Source organism: Rhinolophus sinicus, linkage group LG14, assembly GCF_036562045.2.
Source record: "Rhinolophus sinicus isolate RSC01 linkage group LG14, ASM3656204v1, whole genome shotgun sequence".
Taxonomy (NCBI): Eukaryota; Metazoa; Chordata; class Mammalia; order Chiroptera; family Rhinolophidae; genus Rhinolophus; species Rhinolophus sinicus.
In genome coordinates, this window is record NC_133763.1 from 48,684,356 (window position 1) to 48,707,304 (window position 22,949).

At 38.7% G+C, this 22,949-nt stretch overlaps 1 long non-coding RNA gene across 4 annotated transcripts in view; it reads left to right on the top strand.

Moving 5' to 3' along the window:
* LOC109446805 (uncharacterized) overlaps positions 1–22,949 on the top strand; it is a 158,227-nt gene that overhangs the window by 12,088 nt on the left and 123,190 nt on the right. For 3 of the 4 annotated variants that reach the window (XR_012491639.1, XR_012491638.1, XR_012491640.1), the window contains exons 3-4: positions 256–394; positions 11,584–11,649. This is a non-coding gene — a long non-coding RNA (uncharacterized LOC109446805). The remainder of the gene's footprint in view (positions 1–255; positions 395–11,583; positions 11,650–22,949) is intronic. The other variant, XR_012491641.1, reaches the window with a different exon arrangement.

The window sequence follows — 22,949 nt, forward strand, 5'->3', positions numbered from 1 at the left end:
CAGAAAGCTATTTATTTCTCGGTCTCCAGGATTGAGAAAGTCAACGTATAACAAACAATTAGGGACGTTAGGGTCTTGGTTGGGGAGTCAGAAGTCCTGCGCTCTCCATCCCAGGCTCTTCACTTAGAATTTCTCGCTCTTTTCCTTTTTGCTTACGCGTATTTGGGTGTGTTGCTAGGGAGTTTGGATGTGTTACTATAACACAACAGAGATTTATGTAAGACACACCTAGCTCGCTTATCTTTTCCCTACCAGGCCTACTGCACCTTAGACAAAACTCAATCATTGTCTTCCGTTATGTGGAATGGCTACTGAAAAGGAAGGATGTAGGAAAAAGGAAACTTTCAGGGGACAGTGGGAAACGAAGGCATCGCGACCTACTCAACAGGGAACTGTAAGTAGGAGTCATGCCCAAGAATATGGAAATTGCTTATTTAAAATACTTTTTTTTAATTTAAAAGAATACATGCACCTGGTTAAAATATACACATATATATCAAACTCTTAAAATACAAAACAAGAAGTAAAAGTTCTCTTCTCCAGTGTCCTAGCTCAACTCTGGAATCCCACTACTGAAAGAAACACTGTTAGCCATTTTTTGTGTATCCTTCCGGAAGTATTCTATGCACGTTACAAAAATGTCACAAACAACCAAGTGCTTTTTTCCCCTATAGAAGCTCTGCAACGTCATTTTTTTCCCCTTTACTGTGTCTTAAGCATCTTTACATAGCAGTAAACATCTATACCTCAGTTTAAAAGAAAATTACAAGTTTCTTTGTATACCATTAAATGAGACTATCATTATTTGTTTATACAGTCTTTTTTTGGGCAACATTTCCGTTGTTTTTAGATCATTGCTATTGCAAGCAGTGCTTCCGTGAACACCTTTGTAAATATATATTTGTACACATGAGAATATAAATCTAATATCTTCAGGGTAAATTTCTACAAGTGGAATGACTAATTCTCAGATTAAATGTATTTACATCTTGATAATTATCTCCTAATTTATCTCCAAAAATGTTAACCAATATCTACACCAAACAACAGTGTTTCCCATTTGCTCCCATCCTTGGGAATTTGTTTTTATAAATAGCACCATATACATACTATCATACGTTACCCCTGGGGTTCTGACAAAGACTTTTACTTTTTGCTTGTAAGGAATACACCATATAGGCTACCCACCTGTGAGAACTGGGGGCGGTAACCCTGTGATACCAAGATGCAGGCGCCCTGGGATGTCCATACATGTCTCGCAATGTTACTATCTCCCCATGAGGCCATGATCCCTAGGATGAGAACTTATTTTTGAAGGATACACCTATAATACAAGGGACAGTGGTTAAGTACTGCACTTAGCTCTCCTCTCTTGCCTCTTAAGGACAATACAATCTGTGTTTCTTATTTCCAATTCTTCTAGAATAGAGTATGCTCAAGTCCTCTTTTCCTCACGTAGACGGGAATACAGTGGTACCTCAGTTTTCGAATGTAATCCACGAGTTCTGAAACGTTCGAAAACAGCCGACGGCTAGGCCTCAGGATCTTACACTCAGCGGAAGCTGCGTGACATGTTCGACTTCTGAGTCGTGTTTGAAAACCAAAGCATTTGCTTCCAGGTTTACGGCGTTCATAAACCAAAATGTTTGTCAGTGGAGACGTTCGAAAACAGGTACTACTGTACTTGGATCTATCCCCAAGTTTACCTTTTTTGTTTGTTTGTTCTTAGTTTAGAAAACCCACATGCTCCGCTCTCACGACTATAGTAGAAGTTTTTCGGGGAAGAATTCTTTGTAAAACAATATCCAGATTCAAGGGAAAATACCTGAGTCACAAAAATTTCAAGTCCAGTCTGGTCTGCTACAAAAGATGTTTCTATAACATCAAGTGTCTCATATGCAGTTGGTAAATAGGAAAATGATGTCAGTATAGCATGGAATTTGTGGAACTCAGACATGGTTTTCCTAGGCAGAGAGAGCTGGAATATCGGGAATAAAATTATAACCCTCAGTAAGAAAGGAAATACTTTTAATGTGGCTGCTGCTAAGCAGTAGTTCTCTCAGCTGTATTTTAAGAAATTTAAAAATAAGTGCTTGATTGATGGCGATAGTACAAAACGTATAAACCCAACGATGTGGAATTTGACATTACCTAGCATTTACTTTTGGTTATGGGCTGAATTGTGTCCCCTCCCAAGTATGCTGAAGTTCTTACCCCAGTACTTCAGAATGTGATTGTATTTACAGATGGGACCTTTAAAAGAGTAAGGCAAAACGAGGTTATATGAGTGCACCCTAATTCATTATGACTGGTGTCCTCATAGGAAGAGGAAATCAGGACTCAGACAACGCACCCATGTAGAGACACGGCAAGAAGGCAGCCATTTGCAAGTCAAGGAGAAAGGCCTCAGAGGCAACCACCCTTGCTGGCACCTTAATCATGGATTTCTAGCCTCCAGAACTGTGAGAAAATAAGTTTCTGTCAGTTAAGCTCCCCAGTCTGTGGTGTCTTCTTATGGTAGCCATACCAAACTTATTACACTCTCGGACACGTATTCTGGAGATCTACTTCCATGATAACAGAGCAATATCTGATTAAACTTATTCATTGTGGTGATAGTTATGATAGCAAATTAATGGAGACAACCTAATTTCCTTCTATCGGAGATTGGTAAACTGTGGTGTTTACCAATGGTTAACACAGTGGAGTATGAAGCAGCCATAATATACAATGAGCTTGACCTCTGTGACCTGATAAGAAGTTATTTCTAGGACATACTCTTAAGTGAAACAAAAAGCAAAGTGCCTCAGAGTATATGTAGTACATCACCTTTTGTGTTAGAAAAGAGAAATAAAAATATGTGTATGTATTTGCTTATTTTTGCAAAAATAAACACAGGAAGGATAAATAAAAATGAAAGTGGTACTTGAGGTGGGGTCGGGGGCAGGTACTAAGCTGGATAAGATAGGGATGGGAATGGGACATCCTTGGGCATATCTTTCCATGTAGTTTGAATTTTTAAATTATATAAATGTTTTACAAATTCAAAATAAATTAAATTGAAAGGACCGAAAGAAACAAACCCTAAAACTGAATACAATCAGAAAAAAATAAGCCCAACCCTTTATCAAGTTGATAACATAACCATGAAGATAAAAAAAAAATTAAAGTAACTTTTGAACACAGTCACCTAAGTGGGGTGTAGCCTAAGGATCAAAAGATGTGTCACAAAATCTGGAATTCAGTAGCTTTGTTTTTAGGGTTGGTGTTGGAGTACTGAATTCATTTTATAACATTTGTATTGTAGGATAGAGCAAAAGAAAAATGTGGCAAGGCAGTTGGGAACTTGGGTTCTCCTTGTGTAAGAAATAAGGAATGGGGAAAGGTGAGAAAGAACCCTGAAATTGGAGGATGCCATTAGGAATTCTGTGCCGCTGAGCACAGCTAGAAATTAGCTCTTAGTTTTTAAATACCATTCTTCACTAAAAACAACAAGGCTTCTTGGCCAAATGGCTGATTCTAAGTTTGGAGCAGGGAAAAACACAGATGCCCCCAGAATATCTAGTACCAGAGATCAGGAGGGGTCCAAGACTCAAAAAGACATGCTACAGGGCACAGGAGCTGCCTTGAAGGGGCTCCCAGTGGCCACACCGGAGAAAGTTTGAGCATCCAAAGAATAACATTTAACACATTAATAATATATTACGTAACATATAATAATATTATAACATATATAACACATTGAGTTTTTAAAAATTCATGTGTCTGTCGTGACACTATAAGAGAGCAAAGCACAGGGAGGGAGGAAAACTAATACATGTAGAAGGGATGATAAAATTACAAATTTACCGTTTTGCAACCACCAATGCAATGATTGACTCAGATAAAGATCATACATGGTGGATGTTAACTAGAGTTATTGTGGGGATCATTTCACAATATATGCATATATTGAATCATTACATTATGTACTTGAAACTAGTGTTACATGTCAATTATATCTCAGTAAAAAATTGAAGACTGAAAAAAGGATCAGTGGGGAACTGTGATTAGAGTATACAGTAGTCAAACATCTCAAAATATTGCATCACAGATTGCTTATTAATTCCAAAGGGAGAGGATAGGATATCTTTACAATGGAGAAACTCCGCAGATGCCACTTATACAAGTGATTAAACTTAGCATCACCAATGGGACAAACGACCTTAGGTGTATCTACTGTGATCCAATGGGAAGGGTACAACATCACCTGTGTAGTATACGTGCCGAAAATATTAACCTGTGTCCAAGCTTGGGGAAGCAGTCAGACAAATCCAGATTGTTGGACATCTTTCAAGACTACTGGCGTGGGCTTTTGAAAAATGTCAATGTCATAAAATGTTTAAAGGCTGCGGGGAGGAGGGCTATTTTAGATTATAGGCGATAAAGAGACTTGAAAACTAAATGCAATGTATAACCCTTGATTTGATCCCGGATTGAAAAATAGCAAGAATAGGACAGTATTGAGTCAGTTAAGGAGATTTGAATGTAGACTCTATATCAAGTAACGTTATTATATTGGCATTAACTTTATTGGTATGATAACAATAACCTGGAAACATAGACTAGTCACTTACTTTTTTCAGGTACATGCTGAAGTACTTAGGTTGAAATATCAAGGTATCTGTAACTTACATCAAATGGTTCTTCAGCAACTAAACAACTGCTTGAAGTTTTATAAGTTCAGGTTTTACATTTAGATGAATAATCCATGTTGAGTTAATTTTTGGTATTTGGTGTGAGTTATAGATTGTAGCTTACTTTTTTGCATATGAATATAAAATGGTGCCAACACCATTTATTGAAAGACTGTCCTTTCTCTACTTCATGCCCTTTGCACCTTTGTCAAAAACCAGTTGACCATATGTGTGTGAGTCTATTTCTGTCCTGTTTGTGTGTTCCATAGATCTGTTTATCTTCCTTTACACCAATACACATTGTCTTGATTACTGTTGCTTTATAATACGTCTTGAAGTCTGGTAGTGTATGTTCTCTAACTTTGTTCTGCCTTTTCAAAATGTTTTAGGTATTCTAGGGCATTGTCATTTTCATATAAATGATCAAATCAGCTTGTCAACATCTACAAAAAGAAAATGCCTATCGGTTTATAGATCAACTTGGAAAGAATTGACATACTGACAATATTGAATCTTCTGATCCATGAATGCAGTGTATCACTTCGGTCTTTTAAAATTTAGCAATGTTTTGTAGTTTGTCAGGTTTATCCTTTACTATTTTATATTTTTAATGCTATTGTAAATGGTATTCCTAAGTTTGTAGTTGTTGCTAGTACAGAATTGGTTTTTGGATATTGATCTTGTGTCCTGCAACCTTGCTGAACTCACTAATTAGTTCTGGTAGCGTTTTTGTTGCTTCCCTAGGATTTTTTACATAGGTGATCATGTCATCTGTGAATAAAAACAGTTTTATTTCTTTCTTCCCAACTAGATGCCGTTTATTTCTTTTTCTTGCCTGTTATACTGTCTGGAACCTCCACTATAATCTTGATTAGAAGTGGTGGAGCAGACATCTTTGACTTGTTCCCGATTTTAGAGGAAAAGCATTTAATCTTTCACCATTAAGTATGATATTAGCTGTAGGTTTTTTGTAGATGCTTTTATCAAGTTGAGAAAGTTTTCTACTCTTAGTTTGTGGAAACTTTTTTTCTTTTTTTAAATCAGGAATGTATATTGGATTTTATGCTTTTTCCTTTGTCTATTGAGATGATCTAGATAGATCTTTTAGTTTTTCTTTTTTGTTTCTTCATATGTCTGAAAAATGATTTCCCTTTCAGTTTGTAAGATATTTTTGTGAACTACAGAATTCTAGCTTAGCAGTTTTTTTTCTCTGAATACTCTAAGGATGTTCTACACTAGCTTCTCAATTGCATAGTATCTGATAAGAAAGCTATGTCATCCTTATTACTGTTTCTTTGTATGTAAAGTATCATTTTTCTCAGGCTTCGTTTAAGCTTTGCCCTTTATCACTAGTTTTAAGCTATTTGATTATGATGTGCCTTGGTGTAATTTTTCTTCATGTTTCTTGTGCTTAAAGCCCATTGAGTTTCTTGGATCTATGGGTTTCTATCTTTTATTAAATTTGAAAATATTTTAGGCATTTGTTTTCAAATCTCTCCTCCCTGCCTTTTTTTCCCCCAGTGCCTCCAATTTTACATATTTGGTTGCTTGAAGTTGTCCCATGGTTCAGTGATGCTTTATGTACTTTTTCTTGTTCTTTTTTTAAATCTCTAGCCTTTATTCTGGATAGTTTCTCTTGCTGTGTCTCCACGTTCATTTATCTTTCTTTCCATGATGTCTAATCTGCTGTTAATCCCATCCAGTGGATTTTTCATTTCATACATTTTAGTTTTCGTCTGTATATCAATTAAAAATTATCTTCCATGACTTTATTTAACATGTTCAATCTTTCTTCTAGTTTTTTGAACACATGGAATACAGTTATCGTAACTGTCCTTATTTACTAGTGCTATCACCTATGTCATTTTTTAGCATTTGTTTTTATTGATTATTTTTTCTCCTCATTATGGATTTTACTTTTCTGAATCTTTGTTTTTGATTAGATAACATTATGAATTTTAATTGAAAATATTGTTTTACTTTGTTCTGGACTATGGTTATTTGGAAAGAGTTTGATACTTTTGGGTCTTGCTTCTAGGCTACGTTTGGTGGGACTAGAACAATAGTTAGTCTAAGGTTAATTTTTCCCCACTACTGAGGCAAGAACCTTCTTATTATTAACCTTGGACTCATAAATTATGGTGTTCCACTCTGGTTGATGGGAATGGCTACTGTGCTGGCCCTGTAAAAAATCTAGAATAGTTTCCTCCTGTCCTGTAAAGCGGTTCATTCACTAGTCTCAGGTAGTTTCCTGACTCACGTGCTTGATCATTACTGGCTAAAATCTTGAAGGGGACCCTCTATAAATTTCAGTTCTCTTTTTGTGTTTTTCTCTCTTTTCTGGTTCTCTGCCTGAGAACTGTAGCCCTAAGAACTCTTACCTATACTTCAACTGAGGGAGACCACTGGGCTCTACCCAAGTTCTCTCTGTGTGACGACCTGGAAACTCTCTTCAGTAAACTAGGCAATCCTAGGGCTCACCTTACTTATTTTCCATCACTCAGAGATCAATGGCCTTCACTGCTTATTTCCAATATCTAGAGAGCTATTGTTTCATATATTTGTCCTGCCTCCCTTTCTTTCTCTCTCTCTCTTTCTTTCTTTCTTTCTTTCTTTCTTTCTTTCTTTCTTTCTCTCTCTCTCTCTCTCTCTTTCTTTCTTTCTTTCTTTCACTCTTTCTCTTTTTCTTTCTTCCTCCCTCTCTCCCTCCCTCCTCCTTTTCCCTCTCTCCCTTCCTTCTTTCCTTCCTTCCTTCCTTCCTTCCTTCCTTCCTTCCTTCCTTCCTTCCTTTTTCCCTTCCATCCATCCATTCATCCATCCATTGGTTTTTTTACACAACAGGGTAAATGTAGCCCTTGTTACTCCATCCTGGCCAGAAGCAGAAATCCCACACTATTGTTTTTATGCATTCTAAAATTACCCTTGAGGCAACCTCTAGCTGATCTGCTTTCTGGCTGATGTTCAAGTTATGTCCCACACAATAATTACTGTTTTTGTTAGTGCTCTGGTTACAAAGTTGACTGTTTTTCTCCATTTCCTTTTTATTTTAACATGCAATTTTATGGTATGCAATGTTTCTGCAGAATGAGTATATTGTGGTATAGCCGTTATAACCTGTCCAATTTAAGAACCTATGCTATGGTTAGCGTATATTTTAGGCAAAAGCAAAGAATACATAAAGAGATATTTTTACTAACATTTTCAAAAATGGAACTAAATGGTCTGATCTTTGAGGGTAGTTTTTATTTTGTGTAAGTCATTGTATTAATATTTTCCTTTCCCACAGTTCCCAGTACATAGAGCCTCAGAAACTTTTGTTGATTTCCTATAATAGATCTGTTGACAATTCAGGAATATACTGTCATTTTCATTATTACGATTATTACTGGCTATTATGTATTGATTATCTTTGTAAGTTAGGCACTCTGCCAGGCACTTTATACAGTATCTAATTTAGTCATCACTATGATGTATGTGTGTATATATATATATATTTCAGTCCTTTATAGACAGGGAAATGGATTCAGGGGAGTTAAAAAACTGGCTTAAGATCCCATGGCTGGCAACCGGTACGATTCCAATCCCAGGTCTGTCTGATTTTAAAGCCCAAGTTCCTCATGTAGTTTTGTCCTCTGTTCCATGAAACATAACGAAGCTTAGTATTTGTTTTCCTCTCACAGGAGCTATCGTCATTTTTCTTTCATTCTCTTAAAGAAGGGAGTAAAAAGAAAATTGTTTTAGGACAGGACAGTCCAACGTGGGCAGAGTTAGTTGGTGGAGTAAGCATGCATCTTGAGTTTTCTGAATTTACTCACAGATCAGATTTGAGTCCAGGGTGATTTCACTTGGCTGTATTATACCTGAAGGCCAGGAATAGAGTATGTTCAATAAACTGAAAATATGCTGGAATCTCTTGTTTCCTTTTAAAATAACGATAACAGTTTCTACCAATAGAGATGTCTATATTCGTCAAGCACACACCAGTTCTTTGAGTCATGACAAGAAATGTGTTTTGCTTGGAGAACCTTTCCAGAGCTATGCAAGGGCTCTCTTAGGAAGGGTCTAAGGGTAAAATAGATGAAAAACTCAGTTTTGAGCTCAAATCATTTTCTTTGTAGTGTGGTATGGGCTGAAGAAACATGTTTCCTGCAAAAGGGAGGATAAAATTAGAATGACCTCCCAATGGTGCGTTTTCTAGCTTCCCACGTGTTGCTCCTGTACAACCAGGAAGCCAGATTTCGTGTTACTTCCGGTTTGGGTTTGAGTTGGAAGGGCCAAGAACAGGAGCCTGACAGTGGAGGAAGCGAAGGAACGTGAGTCCAGATTGTCCACACGGGGCAAAAGACGCTTGGCTGCATGGGCACGGCCCAAGTTTATCTGAATTGCCTTCCCTCTCGGTCGAGGTTTACCATTAGGTCATTGGTACCTATCACTGACAATAAGGGATTATTTCTATTAAGCACTTTGTGTTTGTCCAAGAGCTTTCTGTCATTAATCATTTAACTCTTGTTCCCCATGAGACTTCTGTGAAGTAAAATGGGAAAGAAAGAACAACGATTCTTATTTTACAGATAGAAAAACTAAAACATTTTTGTCCGCCCCTATTACACACTGACAGAGTTAAAGCCATGCATTAGAATGTGGGAGAACCAGGTCGGAACTTTGATGAGCTTTTGTTCTACTACAGAAGCAGGGTTTTCTGTTTTTACACAAAACGGACTTGCATATTTTTCATTTTGAAAGCAACGTGATTGATACCGAGGTGCACTGAAGAAAAAACAGACTTCGCTTCCTTATATAGTCTGCAAATCTTACGGAGTTCCCACAAATTTTTTGGAATCCAAATATGCATTGACGTGGAAGTAGTAAAGATTGTTAGGTGTTGCTAATCTTGATTTTTCTAATAAGAAAGAGAATATAAGCAAACACATCCAGTGTGGTTGTGAATAATCAATAGCAAATTATAAAGGGACTTGGAGAGGATGGCATTGGAGTTTTGCTGCCTGGAATTTATCTGGTGGGCTTCCTGGAGAGGGTGTGTTTTGAATTTCAATTAAAAAAAAAAAAAAGATTTCAAACGCAGTATGTCCTTCCGCCCAGATGCTTTGAAAAATTTTTCCTGTTCCTATGGAGTGTAAACACCACACACACACAAATTGTCAAGTATCACAAGAAAGAGGAATTGACCGAGGGGTCCTCAAGGGCACATTTCAGAGTCATGGAAAGGAAATGAAGACGTTTTCTGACCGTGAGAGCTTTCTGATCTTTTAGCAATGAGGTAGTTCAAGGGGCAGATGAGTTAGGGTGGGCGGGGGAGGGTGTCAGTGGAAGCCCTTACAGCAAACTAGATAAAACATGGAAACATTACTTCCGGAATCAGTGTGCCCTCTGGTGGGGGTGGGACATATAGTTAGAGCTAAGACTAACTTCCTTCCTTTGGCAAAAGACAGACCTTGGATTCAAATCCATCTGCAAGCAATGTGACTGAAAATCTTAGGGGCCTCCTTCTTAAAATCATATGAACGAGACCTTCCTTATTCGTTGTTGAGTGAAATAAAAGAAAGTGAAAATTGCTTACATGGCATCAGAGGCAAATTTGGGTTATATTGGGTCTGAAGCTTATGCAGTATTGGAGTTCTTTTTTAAGAAAAAGAATACACAGCTATGTTTATAAAATTAGGTAGTATTTATTTAGAATGAGAAATGAAATCACAACCAATCACTAAAAAAGTAACCAACAAATGGACGAACACCACAAACATCACAAATTCCAGGAAAACAATGTGAAGTTTTAATTTGTTAACTACCTAAAATACCTCTGTTAACGTGTGTGTGCCCGCGCGCTTGTGTGTGTATATAGACACAGATATATGTGTATTCTGATGGCCTCTTCACATGACAAAAAAAAATTGTAACGTGTAGAGAGAATGAAAACATTTAAATTTTCCTCTAGTATGATTCATCAAAATTTGTTTTTTTTTCATTATTGGCAGTGTAGGAAAAATTTTTCAGCACCACAACTTGTTCCTTGTAATAACATATGCAAAAATTTACAGTTGTTAAATTGAGAAAAACTATCAAGGTTTTAATGAAAGAGCTGGAAGATTTAGATAAGTCCTCCATGGCTAGCTTCTGATTCTGTACATTTCAAATCTCGTTTCTCCTCCACCATCCTCTTCATTTCGGGGCTGGGCGTCGTAGCACACAATCACATCCCAGCATGATATACCTTGGTCCCCCAACTCCCTAGAGGAACAGACAATGACAGGAGTGTTTCTGGAATCCATTGCTATAACTGGATGGCTAGCAATCAACCACACACAGACGGGATGTGAACCACATGATCCATCCCACTCCACTCGAGCTAAAAGTATCTTCAACTCAACTCCAAAGCCACCCCACACAAAGGGAAACAGGGCAGAGGGCAAGTCAAGGTAGTATTAACTCATTGGTGTTACACACCGTCATCTTGTCAGCTTTACAAAAACATATAACCACGCCCACACGTGGATAGAGCCCCTACCAGGGACTTGTAAGGGGCTCATGCCTTTAGTTTCGTGATCAGTTGCCTCTCCGTGTCGTGTCAACACACTGAACAATTCTGCCCCCATACTGGCAAGTCTTGCTGGAAGTGAGCAAGGTTCTGATGGGGATTTGGGGTTACAAGTTCAGGAGATTCCCTAAAGACAACTTGTCCAACCAGAGATGAGACAGATCTCCTTCAGCAGTGGTCGGGACACTCCATGAACCCAAGCTTTGACAATCTGTTGGTGGCATATTAGAAGGAAACTTTTGTCCCTCTTGTATTTTGCTGTTTTCTCCCAACATCAGCTAGTTACATTTGAGTTCAAAACTTTTCATAGAAGCTGCCGTGATTTACCTGACTCTGAACTCTTTCATCTTGCAGAAAAGCCCTCTTGGAGCCCCACGATGTCCTTGGAGCATGGTACCTGGAGGAGCTGGGGGAGAGCTGGTGAGTTTGTCAAATGTGCCTCAGGGCCATTCCGCCTGGTCCTGGGCAGAGATACTTTCGAGACGGGTGTAAGCAGCCGTTGGGAAACGCGCCCTTTGGTGTGGTGGTCATTCCAGAACGTAACCCCTCTCAGAAGCGTGCTGCCCAGGCTCTTGTAAGACGGGTAAAACAAACAAAGCTGCCGCCTATTTGGAACATACGCTGGCTCCTTCCACATCTGTAGGACATTTAGCTCCTTGCATCTGGTAATGTTTGTGCAAATATAATTCCATATTCACTAATAATTCCTGGGGCTAAAAGCCCCCCCTTGGGTAACCTTGTTAATATTCTCTCAAGGCCTGGTGTGAACGCCTCATAGCATTTTGATTAGAATTCAATCTTGTGTTTTTTTCCCCTTCTCTGTCTCTTTCTCCCTCTCTCCTCTCATGCTTTTTTGGCCCCGGGTTTCCTGGCCACCCACATCAGGAGACATTCTCCCGCCCTTCCACTCTCCATTCTCAGTTTCAAGGAATTTCCTTGTGTCAAAGGCAAAGTGTGATTGACATATTTTTCCCCTCTTAAGAGCAGTCATCTCAGTGTTTCATTTAAACATCTCCTTATGGGGCTCATACAGTCATTACCTGGGTGAAAAAGGGACCCCCTGCCTTACCCCCCCCACACACACTCACTCTCAAGCACTGGCTCAAACCCACTGTAGCTCAGTGTTTTTATAGACTTTTAAATTGCTGCTGTCCTTCCCTTTTTTCCTACTTTTTTTTTGGTGTGTGTGGGGGGGCGATGGTTGGCACTAGCAAATGATTCCCTGGTGTGTTGTACTCCGAACCTTAAATTTTAGTTATCTGCAAACAGGTAGACCAGCTGCCTGCTGCCAGTGCCCTCCGCCTGCCAAGAAAAGCATTTGTTGTTCGTTAGACCAGTGAGAGAGCATGAATACGTAATAAGTTCTCTAGTTTTGAATTCACCACCTCTGGGCAGGTTGTGTTCCTTTGGTTCTTTAGTCTTACTTGACCAGCTTATTTATCTCTCGGGAGAAGAGAACAGAAAACAAAAACAAAGCAAATTAGCCACAGCATGAGGAATTATATTTAAACCCAAGCACAATTTCTTGGCAGCGGAGTTCATAATGTTTGAGTGATTCTGGAATGTATGCACTCTTGCTGGCTGTCTGATCATCGAATTACTGTGGGTTCTAAGGGCTTTTGCCTGAAGGGGACAGACGAGATGACCTTGGAGGGTCACTTGCAGCTTTTTAATTCCACAGCAGTCCCCTTCTTCTCTGTGATGGGCCACACTTCTCATGGTGTTGGGGCAGAATGTCTTGCAGGGATTCCTCATGTCTCCTGAGTAGCCTGAACTCGGCTGCTACTTCTCTATAATGAATCACATCTCCTCTTGCTGAGTATGATATGCTGTCTACTCAGAGCTCCCAATTGCAGGCAGCTCTGTTGCCATGCAATGATTATATTCTTAAGTCACTTCTTGTGCCCCGAAGGTAGAGGCTTAGATGTGCAATAACAAAACTGATTATTTTTTTCCTGCTGGAATTTTAGTAATAAAGGTAGCTTTAATAAAAACCTGTAAGTAGCTACAATATCTTAATTTGTGGCACAAAGCCAGCATTCAGTGACATTTCACTTTTAATCAGGAGTAATGAATGGCCTATTTGTAGCCATTACTAAAAGCAGTCTTATCAACATCGTGTGACATAAATACTTGCTTGTCATAATTACCATCCGTGTTATGATAAACAAAGCATGAAGCCAAACAGGCAAAGCAGACATATGTTCCCACATGGCCAGTAACAGCAGTATGTGTCTTATAAATTGACGTTATTATATCCCATTGCTTTAGAACTTGGCTGTAGAGGAAATGCCAGTACTCGCCATTGTATAAACACTCATATGGATACATGTCAAACCATGGTCCACCCAGACTCTGAGTCTACAAGTAGAATTATGGGATTGTGTGTGGAAAGTAATGATTCCCCTCAAAAACGCTGGCCCAAAAAGGGTAGGATGGACTTCAAGACATTCCTAGCTTCTCCCTGTTTCCTGTTGCTGGTTTCTAAGATCCATTCACGGAAGTCAAGACCTGAGGAACTTATGTAGTCCACAATGTAGCTAAATCTTTTCTGCACCAACTTTATATTTGCAGCCTGTATGCCCACTTGTGGTAATAGGTTTCTTAAATTCACTCCCTGTTTTGGGGGGGTCATACTTCCTCTTTTTTGTTGTGTATCTGTTTCTTTCAAACTCAAGGAATTTCAACAAGTTCTAGTACCCCAGAATTTGGTTAAAGAGTGTGTGGTTCACCATTTCAAAATCCTCTGTGACTTGGAAAACTTTAATCAGATTTTTATTTCATACTTCCCCCATCTGTCCATTCCCTCTATCACCACTTTCATCTTTCCAGATGGATAAATGAGAAATTTTCACAGTTTTTCTTCATGTAGACGCCTTTCCTCTTCTCCTAAACATTTCAGATGTGATGACCGAAATCTTCAATACCTAAGTCATGGTTACTAGTATTGCATATCTCAGTTCACGTTGATATAGGCTAGAATTTTTTTTAGAAGAGTCAGTATAATATATCCTTGTGCTTTTGTTCAGCTATTCTGCAGTATTTCTGTGTTTCAGGTAATGAGAGCAACTTTATTGCTTGATCACCATTAATAAGTTTAATACCTAAGCTAGTAATTTCTAATTTTGGGGGGCAGTGGAAATGATTTTTCAAGTGAAAAGTTACATGGAATACAAACATATGAATGTGGTGTAAGCAGCAGGAGTTGGGGACAAAAGCCTTCCTCGTTTGGCCTCCCTCTGGTCTCTGAGGTCCTCCTTGAAACTAGAGAGTTCCATTAAACATGGAACATGCTTTGAAAAATCACCAAGATCACCAGTCTCCAAAGTGAGTACCAAGCAGTGCTCACTTTAAAAAGCTGGAATGCGTGCATCCACATTTTCTTAGCCAATTCTTTCTTTACAAAACAGATTAATTTTGAAATGTGGGCTTTGTTCCAGGTCCCTCAAGTACCCCCCACCCCACCACCCCCACCCCCGGCCTCATGGTTCATTTATAACTATGAACAGCTATACATGATACATGGTTCAGCACAAAGTTCACTGACCTGGTGACCTTCAGCTGTGGGACAGCAGGACCCCAGCCCACTTCTGAGGTGTTCTTACCCTCTGACGTTTCTCAGGGAGTCTCTAGGAGGTGTCTTGTTTGTGTTCCCCTCATTCCCCATCAGCAATGACAACTTAGACACATTGTCTCTGAGTGGGAAGTGGCTCTGCTGCTCCAAAAAGTTCTCTGTGGTTCCGTGTATGTCAGTGCTCTCTGAGGCCACGGCAGCCACCACTACACTGCCTCTGGGTGATGCCATCCGCTCTGCCCAAAAGCGGACACAGACCCTTTCTTTAAGACCTCACAGCACATCCAAGAACAGGTTGTAACACTTAATATCACTTTCTTTTTGTACAGCCTCAGGTATAACCAAAAGGAAGCATATACCAAAGTCACCCTACCGCTGGCAACTGTACGTCCTTATGCAGTCTGCTATAGGCCACATTTCTGCTCAGCTACTAGAGAAAACTTTCCAGCCGATAGCCATTCTCTCCTTTTGTTATAGAAAAACAATTTTATTCGAGATGGTGATGATGCAGGCAGGCTAAAAAGATAACTTCCCTAGCCTCTCTTGCAGCTAGGAATGGTTCCAAGACTAAATTCTGGCTAATACAACAGAAGTAGACTTCTGGGAAGGCTCCTCGCAGGAGCTGATACAATGGGAGATGCTTCCTTTTTGCCTTTTCTGTCGCCTAAAATGAGTATGTGCTGACGGGTTACAGCAGCCATCTTGGATCATGAGATGGTCTTGAGGCTGAAAGCCAAATGCTGAGGCTGGGACAGCACAGAGAAGGAGATGGAGTCCCTGATTGCATGGTGAAGTCACCACAGTGTCCTTTGAATAGTTACTTCGGGACTTTTTTGTATGGTGTTTGGGTTTTCTATCATGTGTAGGCAAATGCAATCATGTCACGGTAGCCATGAGCCTGCCTTCCTTCGTCGCTCTGGGCTGCTTAGCTCTTGGCCTGGTCCCACTTGTCTCCATCATGTGGGAAAGTCCTTAATTATCTCTAGCCTCCTCAGAGCCTCTTCCCAAGAGAACCAGGGCCCCAGAGAGAGGGAAGTCTTATCCACAGTCCTCAGTCCAACTGCCAATTTTTCATCTACTGACCCGGAAGCTGCCTCTTTTACAGGAAAATTTAGAGTTGTAATGATTATTCCCTCAGACCCTACTCTCTGCCCACAGGGGTGTGGCCTCACCTGCTGCAGCCAATAGTAGGCACGTCGTCAAGCTCAAGTTTCAGCCACAGCTCAGTGCCTTCATCTGGTAAATGGTGAAAAATTAAAATAAACACAAACCACAGTGGTTTGAAAATACACTGTTTTAGGCATTCGTTTTGGAATCCCTACCAGAGTGCTTCTTAAATTTTATTTTTGGCTCATCTTATTTTTGGCATATCTTACCCATATGTGCATCTTCTTAGATCCACAGCAACACATGACTATAAACCCAGACACGTGCACACACACTAGTGCATTTACTTGTACATGCACACATAGATTTTAATATCTACTTGCACATCGAAACGTATACCCTTAAGCGCATACTCTGGCACATTGCTACACAAGCTCAAAGGAATATGGGTTGAGGTTCAGTTAATAGGAAACATAAGAAATGCAACTAAAAGGATTAGGCAGGTAGATTACAACACAGCAAAGCAACTCCCACCAGACTCGTACTCGTTTTTAATGGCATGGCAAGAATGTGAATTATCTCTGTGCTCGAGGGATAGGCTAAATGAGAAGCTGATTAGGAAGATGGCCTAACGCATAGCTCAGTGTGCTGCTAACCTGCCCCGTGACAGCGTGGCCATGTCACTCGTCACTTCTCGATAGCAGAATGATCGTGACCTATCGTGAGCTCCTTCATAGTAGCGGGGACCTGCAGTCGCTTTTTCCAGCTTCATAGATACTCAGCAAAATTTTGAAATGTGAATGAATGACGAATATACTCTACACAGACTGCCCCCGGCCCAGAGACTGTCTGACCCTCATTGGGTATGCGTGGGGAAGGGAGAAAAAGCAAGCAGAGCGGCCACTGGGATCCAGGACAGCGCAGGTCCAGGGAGATGGGAGCTTAATGGAGATAAAAGGCCTCTATGGTGACATCTCACCCCCTGGCCTGGTGGCTGGTGTGGTTCATGAGTCTGCCAAGGTAAAGATTTCTCTAGGACGTGATCCAAGGAAAAAGACATCCATTGCTTTTCTGGAGACGTTGCTCTGGAGACAGAGACAGACAGAAGACAGAGACACTTTGTTTTTCTTTTCATGTTTTTGTCTTTTTCCTATTTACGTCCTTGACTGTTCCTCTCCTGTCCTGGTGTTTGAACTTGTTCAGTACGTGTGTGTATGTGCCGACCACGGCCTGGCCCCGCTGTCATTTGGCCAAATTACACACATCTAGGTCTTTTCATCTTTCTTTATGAACCAGTCTCTCCAGTGTATTTAATCACTTTGGCAGTTCTTTTCTGAATTCCATGCAATTTAAAAATAAGCTAAATTGTCACCCCTGTGGATTGAAAAGCAGGCTGTTGCAAAGCCCTGCAGAGCACGAGCCTTGGTTGGGTGCATGTGGGGGAGAGAGAGCCCCATGCTGTTCTACTGTCTCTTCCCGTCTTCTTCAGCAGTGACGGCCTGGAAAAGGTGGGGACGTAGGGAAAAGGCAAGAAACTGGGCTGGAGGCCATGGTTTTGTTTTTCAGTTTTCCTACTGATCGATTAGTTGATTGGTATAGGGGGACACTCACATTTGTTTCAGCATCCAGAGGGTGCAAAAGCACATTCAATAAACAGAAAGTATTGATTGCTTCTGTTGTCACCTGGCCACCCAACTTTGAAGAAGCAGCCCAAGTAACATGTTTCTATGTGTATCACTCCAGAGATATTTCAAGCAAATACAGTCAAATGTGTAGTTACGTCTGTGTGTGCGTGTATGTCTCCTCACCTCCATTTTTATACACGTGGTGATTACTATATGCATTGCTCTCCTCTTCGCTGTTTCTCTTAGCAGAATATCTTGGAGATTTGGAGATTGGTTGGTCCATATTCACACTAAATAGCTCTTTTCCTCCTTGTATGGCTGTGTAGTTTCTATAATATAAATGTGTTATAATTTTATAGTCTACAATTGAGTATTTATATTCTTTCTGATTTTTTTATAGTCACTATCAATGAACAGTTGGGGGTCTTACCAATTTTTCATTACTGATCTTACCAATTTTTTATTATTTCTATTTACCTATGACAGTGCCTCATTGAATAACTTACACATTTTGCACATGTGAGTAGATACATAGGATAAAATTCCTGGATTAAAAGGTACGTACCACAGGTTGTCTAGTTCAAGTCAGACTGATTTGTCAACTTACCCACCGCTAATGTCTAAGAATACCTGTTTTCCCCATATACACACAAATGCAAAATTTTTAGAACTTTGACAAGCTAGGGGGAAATTATAAGTCAGTTTTGTATATTTCTTTTATTATGAGTCAGGTTACTTTTCACAAATTTAAGAGCCATTTGAATTCCCTTTTCAGTGGACAGTCCATCTCCTTTCTTTACATTTCTATTAAGTTGCTGATTTTTAATTGATTTAGCAGGCTCTTTATATATTAGGGAGATTAGTTCTTGGTGGTATAAGTTGCAAGTATATTTTTCTGTTTGTCATTCTTTTCTATTTACATAGATGAATATAGTCATCTTTTATTTCGTGATTCCTGGATTTGACTAACTTAGATAAATTTTGCCCACTTTGAGATTATTTCTTTAAAATCCCGTGGTTTCTTCTAGTACTCAGATAAATGACAGGTAAGTCAAGCTTTACGTGTTTCCAGATGGCTACCCAGTTGTCCCAGTGTCATGTATTGAATAATCTATCTTATATCTATAGATTTGAAATGATACCTCAACAATATCTAAAATCTCCATTGCATTTGTGCCTCTGTTTGAGATTCCTAGTCTGTTCCAATTATCTGTCATGCCAGTATCACATTATTTTAATTATCTGTAGCTTCAGAATTGTTTTCTTAGCTAATAGAAATAATTCCCTTTCATTACTCAGAATTTTTGTTTCCCTGTTCGTTTTTTTTTTGTTTTTGTTTTTTAATGTGTATTTTAGAATCAGGTTGTCTAGTTCAAAAAAATAATTTTGGAATTTAAAAAAAATCAGAGCCATGTTAAATTTATAGATTAATTTGGGGAAAGTAAGCATCTTTATGATATTGCTTATTCTTCCCCAAGAATATGACAAGCTTTTTCATTTGTCTCTGTGTGTTTACGTAAGGAATATGTGTGTTTTCAGTAGCATTTTAAAGTTTTATTCTCATAAACTGTGCTAGTTTCTTGGTAATTTTATTTCTTTTTGGTTGCTGTTATAAATTGAGATCTTACATTATTTCTTCTAACCGTGTGTGTGTGTGTGTGTGTGTGTGTGCGCGCGCTTTCTGCTGATTAATTTTGTAATCACCAGGAACATTCCCAAATTCTCTTCTGTTCTCTCTGAGTTTCTCTTAAAGGTTCTTCTAGGCCACTGGTTCTCAACTCTGCGCTATTGACGTTTTGAGCCAGATAATTCTTTCTTGTTGGGGTGGAGGAGAGTGGGGAGGGAGGCGTTGCCCTGTGCTTTGTAGGGTGTTTAGCAGCATTCCTCACCTCTCCTGGGTGGGGTGATGGTTCCGGGGGTGTGTTTTGCGTCTGATTAAGAACCATTGTTCTAGTCTACAATCCAGTCTTTATTATTTCCACACTCTCCCAACCCACTGCTCTGTGAGACACTATTGGGTCTGATCACAGGAGTGGAAATAGCTAAGGCCCAATGTTTTGTTCTGAGAACAAAGTGTGCCTGGAAGTAGCCATGGAAATGATGGTTATTCGTAGCTTATGGCCATGTCACATGTAAAAATCAGTCACAGGTACAAATCTCATGAATTTAAAAGTTAAAAGTAATAAAAAGAGGGAGGCAGAATCTATTGCTTCTGTATGACACAGCATGGATCTGTGGTGTTTGGCATGTTGTCTGGCTGTTGAATGTGAGACCACTGTCTTCTCAGTTGGCTTGAATCACAGCATTTTAGGCGTGAAGGGATGTCATGTTCCTAAAGGCCTGGCATTATGTCCTGTACCGCTTTCACACTCTCAATGGTATTGTACCACTTTTGCATTTCCTGTAATACTTACCACTGTGTTGGGTACATGACGGGTGTTCAGTGAAGCTGATATTTTGCTAGTCTAATCCCTTTAGCGGCATACTTGGGTTCTTTAGGGAAAATCATGTGGGACAGCAGAAAACATTTAGTACTTGAAATAAAAAAGATCTGCATTCAAATCCTAGTTAATAGTCATTAGATTATTAGCTGTTGTATACAAATTACCTAATGTCTGTGAATATCATTTACAAAACAGTTATAAATATTCTTACATTGTAGGGTTGCTGTGGAGATTTCATGAGATCACATTTGCAATAAGAGCATAGCGAGATCACAGTGTTTTTAACTCTCAGTTAAAATGCAGGCCCTCTATATACAATAGCTATTATTATCTTCATTATTATTAGGTGAACACAAGCTCTGTATCTGAAGAATCAAGACTAAAACGATCTAAATTTTCTATTAAAAATTTAAAGTATAAATGGAAATATTGGGAAAGTTATTTAAGACTGGTTTAAGGTTTAATACTATTGAAGCTCAGATATTTCTGTAAGAATCATCCATTCCAAGCATTTCTTATTTATTGGAAATAGACTCTTTGAGAGTCTGCGTAATCTGGGCCTCGTGATTAAATCAGTCAGCTTCATGGGTGACTCTTGCCTATGGAATTCAGTGTTGACTATAGAATAACATGAGATACAAAGGGGAAAATTTGTTCTTTATCACGTTTTTATCAAGTGAAGCAGAGTTTAATGGCTGTATTCTATTATTGAGCTGAACTTGCTTATTGTTTTGTTAAAGCCCTTTTCAAGTTTTGAAATGTCACACACATTCGAAACATACACAAAATTTAAATGTACTGTGTAATAAATAAGCAAAGAACGGGTAACCTCTGCTCAAGTTACGAAATAGCACATTACCAGCTCTTAGGACAGTGTATCCCTTTTGAATCACAACCTTTTCCCCCTTATTTTTCTTTATAGTTTTATCACCTGTGAATATGTCCCTTATTCATATAGTTAGGATATTTTCTAAACTATGTTATATCTGTTTTTCAACTTTACATAAATGGAATGATACTATATCTATTCTTTTGTGTCTGGCTTCTTTAAGTTTGTCATGTTTTCTGTGTTTTTTGCTGTGTAATATTCCATTGTATGAATATAACACAATTTGTTTACCCATTGGACTGTTGATAAGCAGGTGAGTTATTTTTAGCTTAGGGAAAATATGAACCATGTTGCTCTGAGCATTTTTGTACATGTCTTGTGGTTGACAAGTACAGAAATTTCTCTAGCTTAAGTACCCAGAGATAGAATTCTGGGTCATCGGTCATGTGTAACTTCAATTTTCAAAGGCGGTTGCACTAATTTATATGCCCACTAACAGCAGTGTGCGAGGTCCCGGGGCTCTACATCCTCGTCACACCTGATATTATCGGATTACTCATTTCTGTGAACCTCGGGAGTCTGTGGTGGAAATTCCTTGTAGTTTTAATTTGCATTTCCTGAAAGCTGAGAATCTGAGAATATGCTAATTGGCCGACTGAAATTTCCTCCTTTGTGAATGGCCTCTTCTGCCTGTATCTCTGCTCGGTTGATTTTGCTTATCTATTTGTAGGAATCCTTTTCATATTCAGGATACTATTCATTTGTCAGTTATATGTGCTACAAATATCTTTCCCAATTTTATGATGTGTTCTTTCCCTTTCTTTATGGTTTCTATTGGTGAATAAAGTTTTACATTCAAATGTAGTCAGTTTATCAATCTTTTCCTTTTATGATGAGTGCCTTTGTGTCATGTTTAATAACTAATTCTCTTTATGGAGGTCGGAAATATATTCTCTTATATTATTTTCTGAAAGCTTAGAAGTTTTGCCTTTTATATTCACGTTTATAAATTGATCTTTGGGTGTTGTCTGAGGTAGGGATCCCAGTCCATTCCCCAATTCCCTCCCCTGTCATATGCATATTAAATTGCCCAGGGCCATATATGGAGAGACTGTAGTTCTCCACTGCCCTGAAGTTCCCCTTCTGTCATAATGAATGAGGCAGTTGCTGGGCTCTTTTCTGTTCCATTGTGCTGTTTATCTAATCCTGTCTAAGTAGCATTTTTTAACTTCTGTAGGATTATAATAAACGTGGGTGATCTGGTGGACAGTCCACCCTCTTTGTTCTTCTTAATGAGTGCCTTAGTTATTCTTAGCCTTTCACAATTTATTACTGATTGTAGAATGTGTTTGTCAAATTAAACACACACATGCACACATACAGAGACGTGTGTGCGCATGTGCACACACGTATGCAAAAACCTGTTTGGAATGTGATTAAATCCATAAATTAATTTGGGATATCTAACATCTTTAGAATATCAATTTTTCCAAATCATCATGTATTTCTTCGTTTATTTACGCTTCTTTAATGTTTTGCAATAAAATGTTGTAATTTTCCCCTCAAAATTCTTATACATCTTTTGTTAGATATATTCGTAGGTAATTAATTTTAAAATGATACCATTTTTTATATTTTTATTTTTAAACTGTTTGTGGCTGGTCTATAGAAGTAAAAATAATTCTCGTGCATTGATTTTGTATTCAGCAACTTTTCTAAATTCGTATTAAATATAATTATCTGTAGATAATTCTTGTTTTTCTGCATATACAATCATGTCTTCTTCTAATAATTAATTTTGTTTCTTTTCTTTCCAATCTTTTTATCTATTATTTCTTCTTCTGCCTCATTGTACTTGTTACAACCTCTAATTGAATGTTGAAAGGAAGTGACAGATAGAAATAAGATTGTGGACCTCTTGCTAGTAGTCACTTACCTCAAAGGAGAAGCACTTAAAAATTCACCATTATGCGTGATGTTGATGTATGTTTCTTTGTCACATTAAATAATTCCTTTTTATTATGAGTGGTTGTTGAATGTAGTCAGATATCCTTTCTGTATATATTATAGTAAGATGATCACATGATTTTCTACTTTATTCTGTAGGTAAGGTAAATGAAATCAATAGATTATTTTTAAAT